Source organism: Balaenoptera ricei, chromosome 11 (assembly GCF_028023285.1).
Source record: "Balaenoptera ricei isolate mBalRic1 chromosome 11, mBalRic1.hap2, whole genome shotgun sequence".
Classification (NCBI taxonomy): Eukaryota; Metazoa; Chordata; class Mammalia; order Artiodactyla; family Balaenopteridae; genus Balaenoptera; species Balaenoptera ricei.
Window position 1 is genome coordinate 21,779,616 of NC_082649.1, and position 19,100 is coordinate 21,798,715.

At 39.9% G+C, this 19,100-nt stretch overlaps 6 non-coding genes across 6 annotated transcripts; all 6 read right to left on the reverse strand.

Moving 5' to 3' along the window:
• Positions 1-3,645: 3,645 nt before the first annotated feature.
• On the reverse strand, positions 3,646-3,719 carry TRNAR-CCU (transfer RNA arginine (anticodon CCU)). The gene has a single exon. It is a non-coding gene; the product is annotated as a tRNA-Arg (tRNA).
• Positions 3,720-8,498: 4,779 nt separating this feature from the next.
• Positions 8,499-8,571, reverse strand: TRNAV-AAC (transfer RNA valine (anticodon AAC)). Its single transcript has one exon. It is a non-coding gene; the product is annotated as a tRNA-Val (tRNA).
• A 3,203-nt stretch (positions 8,572-11,774) lies between these two features.
• On the reverse strand, positions 11,775-11,847 carry TRNAM-CAU (transfer RNA methionine (anticodon CAU)). The gene has a single exon. It is a non-coding gene; the product is annotated as a tRNA-Met (tRNA).
• Positions 11,848-13,342: 1,495 nt separating this feature from the next.
• TRNAA-AGC (transfer RNA alanine (anticodon AGC)) lies at positions 13,343-13,415 on the reverse strand. Its single transcript has one exon. It is a non-coding gene; the product is annotated as a tRNA-Ala (tRNA).
• A 441-nt stretch (positions 13,416-13,856) lies between these two features.
• On the reverse strand, positions 13,857-13,930 carry TRNAV-AAC (transfer RNA valine (anticodon AAC)). The gene has a single exon. It is a non-coding gene; the product is annotated as a tRNA-Val (tRNA).
• A 1,670-nt stretch (positions 13,931-15,600) lies between these two features.
• On the reverse strand, positions 15,601-15,673 carry TRNAM-CAU (transfer RNA methionine (anticodon CAU)). Its single transcript has one exon. It is a non-coding gene; the product is annotated as a tRNA-Met (tRNA).
• Positions 15,674-19,100: the final 3,427 nt, after the last annotated feature.

Below are 19,100 nucleotides of genomic sequence, written 5' to 3' on the forward strand. Positions count from 1 at the left end.
TCCCTTTACCTTAATCATTTTATGTCATGTATATAGTACATGTAGATACAATGAAAACTCCATGAGACAATGCTGTACTTTTCACTTTCAAACATTAAACATACTTCAAAGAACTCAAGAGAAACATAATAGTCTATCCTATTCACCCAGATATTTCCTTCTCTGCTATTGTTCTGATGAGAATGGAGTCATCATAGTTCAGGCATATAAAAATGGAGACGTCTGCCATTGAGAATCTGGTCTCAGACACCTCCTTACATCAGTGAGAACTTGAATTTTCTTTGAACTTTGCCAAACCCAAGGATGCCATTTGCCCTGTTGAGAACAACATAACCAACTTTATGCAACTTTCTGGTCTCAAGGTTCCCCCTTGTAACTATGTAACCATTGCAGACCCCAACCAAACCTTGCTTAGCTAGTTCTCAAAGTCTATGGTATGTTGTTTAGGATCAGAGCCATTTATTCACAACTCACAGGTGCATCCAGAAGTTCACTAATAACTTCATGTGTTTGCTTTCCACAGTGTCTTTCCTGATATTTTCTGGTTACTTGAGGTTCCTGGTTTCAATCAGCGACAGGAAAGCTGGGGCTTTATTGACCCCGCTCTGCCCTGCGCTTCTCAGGACTCTGCCGCCTTGCTGCCAAGTAGCAGGAAGAAACAGGAATAAAAAGAGGAATTGGGCATATCCCTTGAGATGACCAGCTATTCTGAAGAAACAGAAAATAAATTATAGGTTGATAGTAGAGGTACATAAAAAAGGCCAGTAGAGCCAACCCTGTCCTGTCTTGTCCTTGCCCAGAGAAGGATCCAAAGTGTCTAATTTTCTCATTTTTTTCTACAGGTTGGAAGATTTGCAGTTGTCAGCTGGAGCTCCGTGGTTGAAAGAGTAAAAGTTGGAGAATGTGGGCATCGATCCCACTACCTCTCACATGCTAAGCGAGCACTCTACCACTTGAGCTAATCCCCCACTTACACCTTTAGGTCCTTTCCTCAAGTGTTTTAGAGTAATGTCTCCACTTCATTATTCACTCTTCCGGGTGCCCCAAACTTCAGATTTCAAGGTCCTTATTGTGAAACCAGGACTGGACTCAGGGCACATCTACTCAAAGATGCCCTGAGGCAAGAGCATGATTGGTTCCTATTCCTCTGCTAAGGAAGAGAGGAGAGAGTGGCTGTGGGAAAAAGAAGAAGAGACAGAGGGAACACTTTTGGACTTCACTGTTGAAGAGAAACTGGAAATTAAGAACCTGTGTAGAAGAAAATGGTTAGAAGAAAATACATGCAAAAGGAAATAGGGTTTTAACTCTGTTCTAGTTTTCACCCAACTTTAAACTGTTATCAGTTGTGACTGTTTTATAACGGGAGTCCTAAACATTTGTGTTCCATTACATCTTTATTTGTTATTCACTAATTAGAAAGTAGAAGATTCTGTCTGGGAAAATTTTAAATTATACACTCTAAATAAGTTGTCATTCATCAATAAAATTCAAAACATCGAATGAGGCATAAAGAAAGAGTAAAATAAATCGACAGATGCAGATATTAACATTTTGGAAGTTAATGAAATCATTTATTAAATTATTAACTGTTCAATATTTGATCTGCCTATTCCTTAGCCTTACCTAATACTTTCATTTCAAGACAGAAGCCGTATTTATGCCTTAACTTCAGACACGGTGAGGGCAAAACAGTGATTTGAGCCTAAAGATCCTTATATTCTAGAGGAGAGACAGGAAATTTAAAAAGAAAAACTTCATAAGACACTTTCTGAAACAGAGAGTGTTTGTGAGGAAGGTGACATAAATTGATGTGATAGACTGAAATCACGATAAGAGGCATTAGCTATGGGGGGGGGGGTGGTCTCAGTAGCAAAGTAACATTTGATTTAGGGGCTGAATGCCAAGAAGTATGCACCTTACCAGGTCTGATTCAAAATGAGAAGACGTATTAGTCAGGAGCTGAGAGGTGAAGAAAGGCCCTCTGTGGACAACTGGGAAACTAGCCCAGACAGAGCCCGGTTACCAAATACCCACAGCAGAGCCAAAATGTGAGAAATTTTCCATCTCATTTGAAGACTGTGTGACTCTGGCCTAAGCAAATATTGGGTGTGCTGAAGGAGCACCCATTCACGGAGTCTCCAAGAGCATCATCCATAGGATTCTTTGTGCCTGAAGATGTTTAAGATCAAGTTGAAGGTGAGGGAAGTCTTTCAGTGAAAAGCAAAGTGCAAGGGCTGTTCACAGCTCAGCATGGCAGAATCATGACCCTCTTTATCTTTCCTTCCTGTCTTTGGACCTCATCTGGTTCTGATCACTAATGTTGATAAATATATTTCCTGCATTACCTGCTGGGATCCCCCCACCCCCATTTTAAATCATATTTCAGCTGCCTGTGCAAAGAGGAAAAATCTATTTTGGATTCTATGTGTGGAAAGTAAATACCACCTGATTGTTTCATAATTTGAGAGATATTTCTGAAGATGTTGATTTGAACTGTCATTGCAGGTACTACTATGTTTGGGTTGAGATAGGTGGGTAAGGAACCTCCTTAAGGAAGAACTACCCAAAGATCCTACTCCTATTCTTCTTTATGAGTTTTCTCTAAGAATTCCCCTAATTTCATATTTTCTTTTTTGTTTTGTTTTTTGTTTTTGACAATCTGGGTCTTTTTCATCCCCTCCCAGACCCAGGAAGCTCAGACCTCACACCCACAAATTCTGTTGTACATCTTGTCTCTCTAGGTGTCCCTCAACAGCATTCCCTCTTCCCCCAGGTCAATAGACCCCATAAAGGTCAATTACAAATAGTGGAAAGGCCTTCTTTTCACCAGGATCTCTCTGTTTGGAAAACAGGGGTGGGAGGTCCACCCTCCCACTAGCCCAAAACCATGAATGTTGAGATGGAAAGGCCAGCACAGTCCAGTACAGATCATGTTCACTCCCTCCACAGCAGGTTTTCCTTCCTTGTTGTAGTACAATGACAAAGAGTATTGGCTAAAGACTGAGTCTGTGCTGTCTTCTGTGTGAAATATAAATGTATAAATTGTCATTTTTAAAGGCAATCCAATATTTCCTGGAGTTGGGTTCAGGAGAGAAGCTCTGAGGATTCAGGTGCCTGTGGAGAAGGAATGAAGGAGCAAAACTGGGGAAAATAGATATCTTTCTCACTAGCTCCCAGTGCCAAGAAGGCTTTGTAACTTTCAACCTAATTCCCATGCTCTAACCCTCTTTTTGACCTGGGGTCATTCTAGACATGTGCCCTAATCAGTTGTATGGGTCTAACCCAGTGCCACAAGGTTATTTCATTGCCACCAAAGAGGACCTGAGAGAGCAGAACATCAGAAATATGACTTCAGCAAAAGCACAATGAAAAACTACTGTTTCTATTAAGGAGCCGGGGGGAAGTGAGATCTATAGTATTTCATCATGGGAATGATCTAGCTCTGAAACCATTTCACTCTTTTGAATTGCCAGAAAGCGAGTAAAGGTCCCAGCTGGGTGGGGTGCCCAGGTGGAATTGCGGGGGGCTGTCTCATATGTCATGTATTTCTCTATAAAACAGAGTTGTGATTGTTAGAGATTTTGGACCCTTTTAAGCAAAGGCAGGCTCATTTTTCAAAGGACTGTGGAAAGATAACGACCTGCCTGTCCTCTCTGAGGCTCGAACTCAGGAACTTTCAGATTAGGAGACTGACGCGCTGCCTGCTGCGCTAAGAGGACAGATACTTTGAGCTCTACACCTTGAGAATAAAATAGGAGACAGTACTTTCCAACCACCATTTTATCAGTTTCTAGCTTTTAATAAATACAATCAATGGTACTTGAAAATCATTCCAGTAAGCCAATGCTCCAGATCAGGAATGATGCAGTCTATGCCCTTCCAGTATTCACCTACAGATAAGATCATCTGGGTTGCTTGACTGGAGACAATGTACTGTCTTTTGTTAGTCTTGTGTTCCAGTGATGCGCTCAGAGATCTCAGTCAATCTTACACCCTTCATGATCTCCTTTGTTGAAAGAAACATAGGAGCTGCCCAGTTAATATTATTTCACTGAGTGAATCAATAGTCCTCAAATTTGTCTACAGTCTGTACTTCTCTGTCTTACTCTACATCTCCATTTGTAGCTATATGACTGGAGACATTCTCCCTACAAAAACCACAAACTGAACTTAACAAAAAGCCACCTTGTTTTTTCAACCTTACGGGCTAAATCATACCAAGAGATTTATGGAGATTATTTCATGTAGTCCAGTTGAATTTTGGCAACAAAACTATGTATCATATTTTGCACTTTCCAGATAAAATGGAGGCTCAGAGAAGTTAGGTAGTTTTTCTAAGGTCCCAGAGCTGCTAAACAGCAAAGTATGAATCGAGAAAAATTATTAGATTCCAAACTGTGAGCTCTTTCTCAGCTCCAGCTCATGATCTCTCTGTCTGTTCGTCTCCACAGTAAGTAGCCCATTCATCCACACATCAACTGTCTAATTCCCAACCTCTGTGCTGGACTTCTGGGCTTATACTTCCAAGTCAACTTTGGCTCATTCTCCTCCTTCAAAACCTACATCAAATGACTTGCCAAATACTGAACATTATTCTTGTGCAGCTTCTTTGAATCCATCATCTCCTTTCCATTCATTCAGTGCATATTCGTTGGGAAGCTGTTCTGTGCCAGGCACTGCAGCAGGCTCAGGCCACTGAGAAGGAATCTGACCACCCATACCTCAGGAGCAGGGAGGATAAATATGGACACAGAATGATCCACTTCCGGTTTCACCACTTTCAGTCTCCCTGGCATTGGTTACTAAGTAACTCTTTCTAAAATACCAGTTTTCTGCTTCACACTGACCATTTTTGATTTCCTAATTTTGATATGATTTTGCTTTTCTCTCAACTTCTTCTACCTACATTGCAATTTTACTTAATAAGGTGATTTAGATCCAGTGGTGGATAGTGTTTAGTTCCTTGATGTATTTATTCCCTGATTTGTTATCTACTAGGTCTATCAGTGAAAGAGATAGGATTGTTGACATCTGCAACGATAATTGTGGATTTTTCTATTTTTCTTTTCAGTTTCATTAGCTATTGTTTATGGGTTTTGAAGCTCTGTGGTCAGAGGCATACACATTTAGGATAGTTATTTTGTTAGTGAGCTGACATCTTATAATTGTATACCTTCCCAATTAATACCTGGCAATTTTCTTTGCTTTCAAATCCACTTCGTCTTATATTAATATATCCACTTTATCTTTTTTGATTAATGCTCGTGTGGGGTCTCTTTTCCCATTCTTTTCTTTTAATCTCCTATATCTCCTTTATTCTTGAATATAGCTTTTAATCTCACATTTAACTATATTTGAAATGGGTTTCTTATAATCAGCATATTTATTTTTAATACACTGACAAACTCTGATTTTTAATTGATATATCTGGATTGTCAGAATATATTAAAAATAAATATGCTGACTATAAGAAACTCACATCATATTATTACTAATAAGTTTGCATTTACTATTTAATAATTTATTAATGGTTAGTTCCCTTTATTTTTCATATTTCTTTGTTCCTCGTCCTTCCTACCTTCACTTGACTTATTTAAACATAGTAGCTGGTCTAGTGATACCATACACATCCTTAATATTTCACAGTATACTTAGAATCAATAAATTACCATTCAAGTTGAGTATAGAAACCTCACCACCATTCAGTCCCTTTACCGTAACCCCTTTATGTTATGTATATAATACATATAGATACAATGAAAACTCCACCAGATAATGTAATAATTTTCACTTTCAAGCATCAAATATACTTTAAAGAACTGAAGAGTAACATAAGAGTCTATTATATTTACCCAGTTATTTCCTTATTTGTTATGGTTCTGATGACAAACTGAAATCATAATGGAGTAATCATAGTTCAGGCATATAAAAATAGGGTGGACATCCACCAAGGATCTGGTCTTAGACCAGTCCCTACATCACTGAGAATTTGAACTTTGAACTGTACCAAACCCAAGGACACCACCAGCCATATTTGGAGCAACTTCCACAAGCTGCAAACTTATAGTCTCAAGGTTCCCCCTTGTAACTATGTAACCATTGCAGACCCTAACCAATTCTTGCTTAACAAGCAGTCTTGCTTCTTGCCAGTTCCAATTATAATTACGGACAAACAACTTATGTAACTAACTGTGTGGCCTTGCAGTTTTTCCCTTTAATAAGCTTCCTTCATTTTGTAGTCCAGTGGAACACGACTCATGTGCTTCTTAAATCTGTGTCTCCCGGGCTGCAGTCCCAATAAACATCATTTTATTTCAAACAGGTTTCTGTTTCTGAAATTTTGGTTAACTGTTCCTTCATTTATGCTATTCTGTTTCCTTCTGGTATCATTTTTTCTTGTCTCACGACATTACTCTTTTCTAGCACTTCTGTTAGCAATGAATTCTCTCAGTTTACCTCAAATGAGAATATGTTTCTTTCACCTTTATGTCTGAAGGGTATTTTTGTTATATGTAGCTATTGGAGTGACAGGTCTTTTCTTTCAGCATTTAATAAAAGTCATGTCATTTCTTTACAGTTCTTATGGTTTCTGATGAGAAATCCACAATCATTCAGATTGCAGTTTCCCTTTCATTTTCTTCTGGTGCTTTCAAGCATTTTTTTCCTCTTTTGTTTCCAGCAGTTTAATTGTCATGTGTCTGGGTGTGGATTTATTTGGTTTTATGCTGCTTTAGGGTTGCTGAATGTTTTTATTCTGGTTTATATCTTTTGCCAAATTTGGGGAGTTTTCAACCATTAATATTTCCAGTGTTTCCCCCCCCCCCTTTTCAAGGACCTCTTTCTCTTCCTCTGTTGGGTTTCCAATGATGTGAATATAAGAACTTTGCTATTTTCCTATTTGTCCGTAAGGCTCCGTCCATCTTTTAAAATACACTTTTCCCTATGTCATTTTGATTGAGTAGTTACTATTGTTCTATCTACACATTCACTGACTTTTTCCAGTCATCTTCTTCTCCTATTGAGACAATCCAGTGAGATGTTCTTTATAATTTTGGTTAATATATTTTTCAGTTCTGAAGTTGCAATTTGGATGTATATCTTCCCATTTTTTGCTAAGACTTCCTAACATTACATTCATTTCAAAGAGTTCTCACCCCTAATTCTCAGAGCATTGAAAATATTTGTCAGAGGATTCCAACATCTGTGTCATCTCAGTATTGGAATCTGCTGATTCTCTTTTCAAGTGAATTAAGATTTTTCTTGGTTCTTCATATGCTGAATAATTTTAGATTATAACCTGGCCATTTTTGTATTACATTATAAGGCTTTATGTCTGTTCAAAGCTTATGGAGAATATTGCCAATCTTGCTTTGGCAGGCACCTGACTGCCTTGTGTTCAAATTCCAAGTACCGAACAGCCTTCTGTGTGTTGTGGTTTCATAGTCCAATCCATTTCCAAAGCCTTTCTGATGCTATTTGGAGATCTCTGGAGTGTGTGCAATCCAGTGACCAGTGTGGACTTGGGCAGTGCGCTATCACTTCAGTTCTCAAAGGCCATGGTAGGTTGTTTAGGATCAGAGCCACTTATTCACAGCTCGTGGGTTCATCCAGAAGTTCACTAGTAACTTCACGTGTTTGCTTTCCACAGTGTCTTTCCTGATATTTTCTGGTTACTTGGGGCAGTCGGTTTCAGTCCCTGACAAGACAGCTGGGGCTTTATTGACCCCGCTCTGCCCTGTGCTTCTCAGGACTGTACCACCTTGCGGCTAAGTAGCAGGAAGAAACAGGAATAAAAAGAGGAATTGGGCATATCCCTTGAGATGACCAGCTATTCTGAAAAAACAGAGAACAAATTATAGGCTGATAGTAAAGGTACATACCAAAGGCCAGTGAGCCAGCGCTGCTCTGTCATGGCCTTGCCCAGAGCTGGGTGCAAAGTGTCTAATTTTCTCATTTTTTTCTACAGGTTGGAAGATTTGCAGTTATCAGCCAGAGCTCCTTGACTGAGAGCAAAAGCTGGAGAATGTGGGCATCGATCCCACTACCTCTCACATGCTAAGCGAGCGCTCTACCACTTGAGCTAATCCCCCACCATCCATCTGCTTTTTTACCCGAGTTTCAGAGTCCCATCTCCATCATTCACTTGAAACCCTGACTCTACTAAGGGCAAGTCTTCTCAAAGATGCCCTGAGGCAAGAGCACGGTTGGTACCCACTCTTCTTCTAAGGAAAAGGAGGCGGAGAGTAGCCATGGGAAAAGCTTGGCGTCCCAAAAGTTCACGTTTCAGATTTTCCGAGATAGAAAGGAAAACGTCCCAGTTGGGAGGAGTCACCCAGAACAGCCGGCTAACGCAACAGGACTATCTCAGGATGTTTATCTGTTTCTTAAAAACGAAATGAAAACGACAAACCAACAGGAGTGGGATGACCACTGGTTCCTTTTAGGGGAGGCGGAGGGCTGATTTTCCCCGCATGGTGGAAGGCAAAAAAAGCATCAGTTGTTTCCGCTTGGTTTCGAACCGGGGACCTCTCGCGTGTTAGGCGAGTGTGATGACCACTACACTACGGAAACTCACGTGTCATATCATTTTAAGATATTTTTCCGTTGTTACTGAGGCAGGTGATGAGGTTTTACATATCTACACCGTAGGACAGAACAATAAAAAATACAAGATGTTACAGACAAGAGCCATCGGAAATAAGACGCGAGAGCATATCATAGTGAAGGAAAAAATACGGACATTTAGGGGTGAGGATGGAGGGAACAGGGTGCACACGGTGGAAGGAACAGGCATGGAGGTAGGAATTCCTGTGTTCAGAAATATACCTGTTCAATTGGAGTGCTAGTGTGTGTGTGTGTGTGTGTGTGTGTGTATGTGTGTAAAATAGACATGGAAGGAAAGTGATTGAAAAGCCTGTACACATGAAGATACACTAGGGAGAAAACTGTGGAGGCTTAAAAACCTTTGAAAAAAATCCAGGCAAAAAGCTTACATAATCAAGGTAACATTTTATGAAAGGTGGGGGAAACCAGAATTGAAGAGAACGAAAAAGAAGTTATAAATTATTAAGGGATTGAGGTTTATTCTTTTAGCTCCTGGGGTTAGCAGTAGCATGAGTCTTTCTGCATCTCCAGCTCAGTATACTGTCTGGCACAGAATCCATCCTCCATAAACATAGAATGGATAAAGGCATAGATGCATGGATTAGCTGCAATGCTAAATCAAACAAGTTGCATAAATTAATAAAATTTTAGTACAATTTCTAGCACATGGTTCTGAAAGAGGATTTATTTCATTCCTTTTTAATCTTTCTTCACCTGTATTCCAAGTCCCCACTCCCTAAAAGAAAATCACGGAGAAATAGTTGGGATCCTACAAACTATAATCATATATGTCACCATTTTGTCATTGGTCCCACAAAGAATAAACTGTTTTCAAGATACTTGATTATCCTGAAAAGGCTGCTACACTGTCTACATTGTCATCATTCCGGACATGACTACCGTCTCCTCTTCTTCCCTGCAGCCTCTAAGCTGCGCAATGTCAAAGATTTGTGGTCTACCTGTATAAGAATTCTCACAAGCCTCCAAATCCTCAAACTCTCTTCATCCTGAAACCTAGAAGAAGAGACGAGGGAACATTTTTGGGCTTCACTGTTGAAAAGAGAAAGAAAGTGGAAATTAAGAACCTGTGTAGAAGAAAATGTTTGGAGGAAATACATGCAAAAGGAAATAGGCTTTAAATTCGGTTCTAGTTTTCACCCAACTTCAAACTGTTATCAGTTGTGACTTTTATAACAGGAGTCCTAAACATCTGTGGTCCCTTACACCTTTATTTGTTATTCACTAATTAGAAGGTAGAAAATTCTGTCTGGGAAAAATTAAAATTATGCATTATAAATAAACTGCCATTCATCAATAAAAGTCAAAACATCAAATAAGTCATAAAGAAAGAACGAAATGAATTGAAAGATGCAGAGATTAACATTTTGGAAGTTAATACAATGATTTATTAAATTATTAACTTGTATTTGATCTGCCTATTAACTCCATTTACCTATTACTTCCATTTCAAGACAGAGGCCATATTTATGCCTTAACTCTAGGCACTGAGGACACAGTGATTTGAGCCTAAAGATCCTTATATTCTAGAGGAGAGACAAGAAATTTAAAAAGAAAAACTTCATAAGACGCTTTCTAAAACTTCATAAGACACTTTCTAAAACACTTCGTAAGACACTTTGTGAGGAAGGTGGCATAAGTTGATGTAATAGATTGAAATCACAGTAAGAGGCATTAGCTATGGGGGGTGGTGTCAGTAGTAAAGTGACATGTGATTCAGGGACTGAGTACCTAGAAGTAGGCACCTTATTACTAAGTCTGATTCAAAATGAGAAGATGTATTAGTCAGGAGCTGAGAGGTGAAGAAAGGCCCTCTGTGGGCAACTGGGAAACTAGCCCAGACAGAGCCCGGTTACCAAATACCCACAACAGAGTCAAAATGTAAGACATTTTCTATCTTTTTGCAAGACTGTGTGCCACTGACTTAAGCAAATGTTGGGTTTGCTGAAGGCCCACCTATTCACAGAGTCTCAAAGAACTTCACCCAAAGGATTCTTTGTGTCTGAAGAAGCTTAAGTTCAAGTTGAGGGAAAGGGAAGTCTCTCAGTGAAAAACAAAGTGCAAGGGCTGTTCACAGCTCAGCATGGCAGAATCATGATGCTCTCTTTTCTCAATGTTTTTGGACCTCATCAGGATCTGATCACTAATGCTGATTAATGTATTTCCTGCATTACCTCCTGGGATCATCCCCACCCCCATTTTAAACCATATTTAAGCTGCCTGTGCAAAGAGGAAAAGTTCTATCTGGGGTTGTTTGTGTGGAAATTAAATACCACCTGATTGTTTCATTTTTTTGGAGATATTTCTGAAGGTGTTGATTTGGACTGTGATGATTGGGTTGGGACAGATGGGTAAGAAACCTTCTTAAGGAAGAACTACCCAAAGATCCTACTCTTATTCTTCTTTCATGAGTTTTCCTAAGAATTCCCCTGGTTTCACAATTTTCTTTTTTTTCTTGTTGTTGTTGTTTTTGTTGTTTGACCGTCTGGGTCTTTCTGATTCTCTCGCAGACCCAGGCTACTCAGACCTCAGAAGGACAAATTCTGCTGTATGCCTTGTCTCTCTAGGTGTCCCTCAACAGCCTTCCTTCTTTCCTCAGGCCAACTGCCCCATAAAATTCAAGTACAAAATAGTGGAAAGGCCTTGTTTTCACCAGGATCTCTCTGTTCGGCAACAGATGTGGGAGGTCCACCCTCCCGCTGGCCAAAAACCATGAACGTTGAGATGGAAAGGCCAGCACTGTCCAGTACAGACCATGTTCACTCCCTCACAGCTTTTTTCAGGTTTTCCTTCCTTGTCTGAAGACCAATGACACGGAGCATTCATTCCTTGAAGACTGAAACTGAGCTGAATTAGAAAAACTTCGGACACAAGGATTTCAGCAAGCGTGAAAGGAGAAACTAAAAGGCATCTTCAAAGCGATATCTTTCCTGACTCTTCCGCTGAAAAGCTGAACGTGCCACCTCCACACTCCCGAGTCGCTGTACTGCCTAATGATTACACCCCAGCACACATTTCCTCCCGTGCTTATGATGCATTTTTTTCTTACTTGCTTCTTGTTCAGTTTCTCCCACTCCTCCCGACTGGGGTGTAGCTCCACGAGGAAGGGACGAACAGGAGATATTTGTTGCTTGGTAAAAGGTGAAGATGCCTGCCCTCTCTGAGGCTCGAACTCAGGACCTTCAGATTATGAGACTGACGCGCTGCCTACTGCGCTAAGAGGGCAGATGTTTATTGCCCTTGGCTTTGAAAATAAAATATGAAATTTTATTTTCCAGGTATGTCCATCAGTTTCCAGCTTTTGAAGAATGTAATCAATGTTACTTGTAAATCGTTCCATTTAAACCAATGCTGCACCTGAAGTGTTCCACATCCAGGAACTGTGGAGTCCACACCTTTCCAGTATACGCCCAGCAATTGGACACTCTGGCTTGCCGTACCCAAGAATTGTACAGGTCTTTTGCTGCTCTTTTTCCCTCTTGTGTTCCAGTGATCTGCCTCTCCCCACCTTCAGAGATCTCAGTCACTCTTATACTTTCCTTGGTACCTTATGTTCAAAAGAAACTTTTGAACAATGCCCAGTTAATATTAGTTCCCTGACGAACTTAGTGAATGAATACTCCTCACATTTGTCTACAGTCCATATTTCTCTGTCTCACTCTAAATCTCCACTTGGATATACATGACTGGAGACATTATTCTTACAAAAAACACAAACTGAACTTAATAAAAAAACCTCCTCGTTTGTTTCAGCCTTATAATTATACTAAGAAATTTATGGAGATGATTTCATATATTCAAATTGAATTTTGGCAACAAAAGTATGTATCATGATTTGCATTTTTCAGATATAATGGAGTCTCAGAGAAGTTAAGTAACGTTTCTAAGGTCCTAGAGCTGCTAAGCAGCAAAGTATGAATTGAGAAACAGACTTTTAGATTCCAAATTTTGATCTTTTTTCCTGCTCTAGCTCGTGATCTCACTGTCTGTTCTTCTCCACAATAGCTCATTCATCCACACTCTATCTAATTCCCAACCTCCTCTGTGCTGGCCTTTTGGGCTTAGACTTCCAAGTCAATTTTGGCTCATTCTCCTCCTTCAAAATCCACATCCACTGCCGTGCCAAATACTGAACATTATTCTTGTGACGCTCTCTTGAATCTATCCCTTCCTTTCCATTCGGTTAGTACATATTCACTGGGGAGCTGCTCTGTGCTGGGCAGTAGGCTCAGGTGATTCAGAACGAATCTGACCACACAGATCTCTGGAGCTAGAAGGATAAATATGGACAAGGAATGATCCTCTTCCTGTTTCACTACTTTCAGTCTCCCTGGCATTTGCAACTAAATAATGCTTTTTAAAATATTTGTTTTCATAATGTCCCTCTGCTTCACTCTGACCATTTTTGACTTCTTAAGTTTTGATATGATCTTGCTTTTCTTACAATCTTTGGTAGAACCTCATTGTGATTTTGCTTTATAAGGTCAATTCCACCCATTGGTGCATGGTGTTATTTTCTCAATGTGTTTGTTGATTTTTTTAATCTATTAGACTTATCATTAATGAGACATGTACATACCAAAGGCCAGTAGAGCCAGCGTTGCCCCGTTTTGTCCTTGCCCAGAAAAGGGTCCAAAGTGTATAGCTTTTTCATTTCTTTCTATAGTTTGGAAGATTTGCGGTTATCAACAAGAGCTCCTCAGTTGAGCCAGTAAAAGGCTGGAGAATGTGGGCATCGATCCCACTACCTCTCACATGCTAAGCGAGCGCTCTACCACTTGAGCTAATTCCCCACCTCCAGGTTTTTGCTTTTCCTCCCATTTTTCAGAGGACCATCTCCATCCACGTCATTCCTTCTTCTGGGGCCGGCCAGAAGGTCAGGAAAAGTCAAGGCCATTACGCTGGAGTAAGGGCACATCCTCTCAAAGATACTCTGAGGCAAGCGGGCGGTTGGTACCTATTCCTCTGGTAAGGAAGGGAGAAAGTCGCCTTGGGAAAAGTCTGGCCGCAAAAGTACAGGTTTCAGATTTTCCGGGACGGAAGAGATCACGTCCCAGTTGAGAGGACTCACGCAGAACACCAGGCTAATGCGGGAGGACTATCTCAGGTTGATTACCTGTTTCTTAAGCACGAAACTAAAGCAGCAAAGGAACATAAGTGGGATGATCACTGGTTCCTTTTAGGGGAGGCGGTGGGCTGAATTTCCCCGATGGTGGAAAGCAAAAGGCAGCACTTGTTTCCGCTTGGTTTATGAACCAAGGACCTCTCGCGTGTTAGGCGAGCGTGATAACCACTACACCACGGAAATCTCCGCTTCAAGTTATTTCTGAGATAGTTTTTGGATTCTTGCTGAGTCGGGTCTTGAGACGTTACATATTTACACTATATGCAAGAACAAAAATACATACTGTTACATACAAGAGCCATAGGAATTTAGAGGCCACACATATCAGAGCGAAGGAAAAATATATGGACATTGAAGTGTACAGATGAAGAGTGAACACAGGATGGAAGGAACAGGCATGGAGGTAGGGATCATGTGTTCAGAAATATACCGGTTCAGTTGGAGGGGGTGTAAGTGTGTGTGCGTGTGTGTAAAATAGACATGGAGGGAAACAGTGATTGAAAAACCTGGACACATGAAGATACATTGGAGAAAACATTGTGGAGGCTTAAGAACCCTTGAAAAAATTCCACGCAGATGGCTTACATGATCAAGGTAACATTTTATGAAAGGTTTTTAATTTTGAATGCCAAATAGGTAGGAAATAGGGAAACCAAAATTGAAGAGAATGAAAAAGAAGTTATAAGATATTAAGGGATTGAGTGAGGTTTATTCTTTTAGCTCCTAAGATTAGAAATAACATGAGTCTTTCTGCATCTCCAGCTCAGTACACTGTCTGGCACAGAATACATTCTCCATAAACATTATAGAATGGATGAAGGCATAGATGAATAAGAAGAAAGAGAAAGACTCTGGAGAGGTTGTGCAGGAAAGATCTACAGTATTTGACGATGTCTCAAGACACTGGATGTAGAGATTTGAGGGAGAAGAAGGAGTCAAGGACAATTAGAAGTCTTGAACCTGGGTGGCAGACACAGAAGTGATTTTGAATTAATGTCTGATGAATGGAAAAATGAATCCACTTATTCAAAAATATTTGTTCTATGAATGTATGAAGGAAGAAAGGAAGTGGTATGGAGAAAAACTGCTTATGAGACTATACCTTAAATTAAAAGAGAAGCTCACATCTTTTCATACAGAAAAAAACAACTTTTCATGTCTGGTTTTGCTCCTTAGAGCTATTAGATCTGAGAAAAATGATTCAACTCCTCTGAAATTCAATTTCATCTTTCAAGTAGAAATAATGATATTTGGGTTAGCTGCAAGGCTAAATCAAATGACTTGCATACAATTAATAAACTTTTAGTACCATTTCTAGAATGTGGTGCAGATGTGAGGTCTACAGAAGCTACCCCACTTCCTCCTCCTATATGCCATATTTCCAAAATCTCGTAACAACCACAGCTGTTTTTATAGAGAAATACACGATGTGTGGAAGAGCTCCAAATTTCTAACTGCACCCAGAATAGTGCATCAACAAGAAATATTTGTTGCATAATTAAAAGAATAAATGATTTTGCCCTTCCCCATCCCTTAACTGTGGTTAGACGACATTTAAAGCACGAATTTAGAAAAGAAAATTCCCCTGCTTCTTCCATCGGGTGGAGAGGAAGACCAAAAATATGGTATAGATTTTGTTTTCTGGTGTAATCTAAATTTCTTGTCTATTTCACTGAAACCACTGAGAGGTGCAACAAACCAGAAAGCTGATTTCATCCTCTTGAGCAAATATAGAATATTGAAACACTTATCAAATGCTTATCTGGAAGCATTTGCTAATTTTCCTTTCTGTTGATTTCTTTAAGCACAGATGACACATGCTTCGCCAGGCTGACTGTGAAAAGAATTCAGCCTGCCTTCTCTGAGGCTCGAACTCAGGACCTTCAGATTATGAGACTGACGCGCTGCCCACTGCGCTAAGAGGGCAGATGTTCTATGACTTTCGCTTTGAAAGTAAAATACGAAATAGTATTTTCTAAGAACATCTGTTTCCAGCTTTTAAAGAGTGTATGTACTCAATGTTACTTGAAAATCACTCCGTTTAAACCAATGTTACACGGGTAAGATTCCACACCTATGAAAGGTGGAGTCCATGTCTTTCCGATATTCACCCTAAGATAGGACCATCTGGACCTCGGCACTAGGGACAATTCATTTTGTCTGTCTTTTGCTGGTCTTGTGTTCGAATGACGTCGTATTTCCTGCCCTCAGAGATCTCAGTGGATCTTACATCTTTCATGATCTCCTTTGTTGAAAGAAAAGTAGGAGGTGCCCAGTTAACATCAGTTCACTGACTGAATGAATCAATAGCCCTCAAATTTGTCTACAGTCCATACTTCTCTGTCTTAGTCTACATCTCCACTTGCATCTACATGACTGGAGACATTCTTCCCTACAAAAACTTAAACTGAACTTAATGAAAAGTCTCCCTGCTTTTTTTTTTTTTTTTTTTTTTCAGCTGTATGTGTCATTCATCACGCTAAGAGATTTATGGAGATTATTTCATGTAGTCTAATTGAATTTTGGAAACAAAACTATTTATCATAATGTTACCAAACCAAACTTGTGACCAATGACCCCAGTGCAGCAAAGCCAGTCTGCTGACATCAGGTTGTGGTGAAGGAAAGTACAGCATTTATTGCAGGGTGCCAAGCAAGGAGAACTGGCTCAAAAGACCCAAACGCCCCAAAAGCTTTCAGAGAAGGGTTTTTAAACACAGTGTGAGGGAGAGATTCACAAGGTGTATACAGCCAATGCGAAATTCCCTGATTAACTGATGGTGAGGTAACAAGGTGGTATTTCGGGAAACTCAATTATCAATTTTCTGGCTCCAACAAGTCTGGGATCTACACACTACTGGTCAGCATGCAGTCAACTTTTTCCATCTGGTGGGAATTTTAGTACCTTCAAAATAACTGAAAGATATGGCTCAGAATATTATCCATAGCCCTTAAGGAGGAACTAAATGCTCTTGAGTTTGTTTTATGGCTAAACTATCAATATTATTATTTGTCTTGTTTGACTGCTTTCCTTTGTGTCTTCATTTTCTCACTTCTCTGATTAAATTTGCTCTTTGAACTGGGGGAAGGCCTAGGATGCTAAAGTTTTTCTACAAACAAGAGGCAGGCAGGGGATATGGGGGATGGGGGGGGATCTGTCCCCGGGTAGGCCCTGCAGGGTCCTGCTCGGTTTCAATAATTTGCACTTTCCAGATATAATGGAAGCTCAGAGAAGTTATGTTCTTAAGGTTCTAGAGCTGCTAAATGGCAAAGCCTGAATTGAGAACTAGATTATTAGATTGCAAAACATGAGCTCTTTCTCTACTCCAGCTCATGATCTCACTGTCTGTTCTTCTCCACAGTAGTCCATTCATCCACGCACCAGCTAGCCAATTCCCAACCTCCTCTGTACTGGCCTTTTGGGCTTAGACTTCCAAGTCAACTTTGACTCATTCTCCTCCTTCAAACCCCATATCCAATGACTTGCCAAATATTGAACGTTATTCTTGTGCAGCTCTTTTGAATCTGGCACTTCCTTTCCATTCATTTGGTACATAATTCACTGGGGAGCTGCACTTTGCCAGACACTGCAGTAGCTTCTGGGGTTCTAAAGGGATCATACTACCCTGGCCTCAAGAGATAGCAGAAAAAAAAATGTGGATGTGGGATGCTCAGCTTCCAAATTCTCCAATTGAATCTCCAGGTATTTACAGCTAAGAAACTCTTTCTAAAATATGAGTTTCATGATACCATTCTTCTATTCTCTAACCATTCTTGATTCCTTAATTCTAGTATGATCTTGTCTCTCTCTCGATCACTGATCCTTGTTTCTACTTGCATTGTGATCTTGATCAATTAGATCCATTGGTTGATGGCATTGTTCAGTTCTTCAATCTCTTCGATGATTTTTTTTGTCTACTAGATCTATTAATTATTGAAAGAGAATGGTTTTGAAGCTCTGTGGCCAGGGACTACACTTTTAGGATTGTTGTGTCTTCTTGGTCAATTGACTCTTTATAATTGTGTAACATTCTTCATTACTGCTGGTAAATTTCTTTGCTTTGAAGTCTACTTTGGCTGATACCAATACATTCACTTAAGCTTTCTTTTGATTAGTGATTTCATGTTGTATCTTTCCCTATTCTCTCATTTTAAACCTACCTCTATCATTACATTTGAAGTGAGTTTCTTATGGTCACTGTTTATATTTAATCCATTCTGACAATTTGTGATTTTTAATTGATGTATTTAGACCATTTACCTTTAAGGTAATTACTGCTATTTTTGAATAGAGGTCTACCATTTTATAATTTGTTTTCTGTTTGTTTCTTCTCTTTTCATTCTTCTATTTTCCTCCTCCTCCAATTCTGTACCCTGTTGGAATGGTACTGAAATGCAAATTTAGTTACAGCCCAGCCTAAATTCATTTACCAGCAAACTTTGCTTACAGAAAGTGTCCAAATACTTGCTCTAGGGATTTCCATATAAACACTTAAATTTTCACAGTGTATTTAGAATAAATATTTTATAATTCAAGTGGAATGTGGAAACCTTATCACCATTTAGGCTCTTTTACCCTAACCCCTGCTCATCACACTGAGCAGATGACATCTGAACATTCCAGCTGTAAAGTTTCATAGTGACCAAGGTTTCAGGCTGATAATAAAAAGGAGATGATAAAGTCTTCCAATCTTCCTAATGAATTTGAAGGGGGGAAAATACCGGAACGTGGTTTATTATTCACTTTTCTGGGAAACACTTGAGAGATCTGATTAGGGTGTTCGTTTTCTTATGGTTCTGTTGGTTACAGCCTGCGGTTAACAGCCATTACCTTGTCAGTAATCTGGATAACCTAAATAGCCATTACCTTGTTAGAAATCCCTGAAACAGAGTGAAGCATAACTACAAGGTGTGTGTGTGTGGCGGGGGGGGGTTGTCAGTACCAATGAGTTTGAAAGTAGGAAGGGAATGAGAATGTAAATTCGTAAGACTTGTCTCCTACACGACACACACAATTGCTATTAATAGTGGTTGTCATTGGCTCAGCAACCTGGGCAGTGGTATTGGTGGCGTCTGCCTTTTGACTCCAGAAATGTATCTCCTATTCCAAGCTTTTAAAGAAAAGGTTTGAGCTGGATTATCCTAAAAGGCCACAACGCAGCAGGGATTGAAAGGAGCTGCTCTCCTTCTTTTCTCTTCTTTCTTTTCTTTGCTCGTCGCCCGAATTCCATCAGCCGCCTCCCGCGCTCTTTCAGCGTGGGTCTCAGTAGACAAGGATGGAAAAACTCGTGCCCTTCTTCTGTCAGCGGACCCGGATGCTGTGCATCCTTGACCTTCACGAGAAGGCTCTTCTC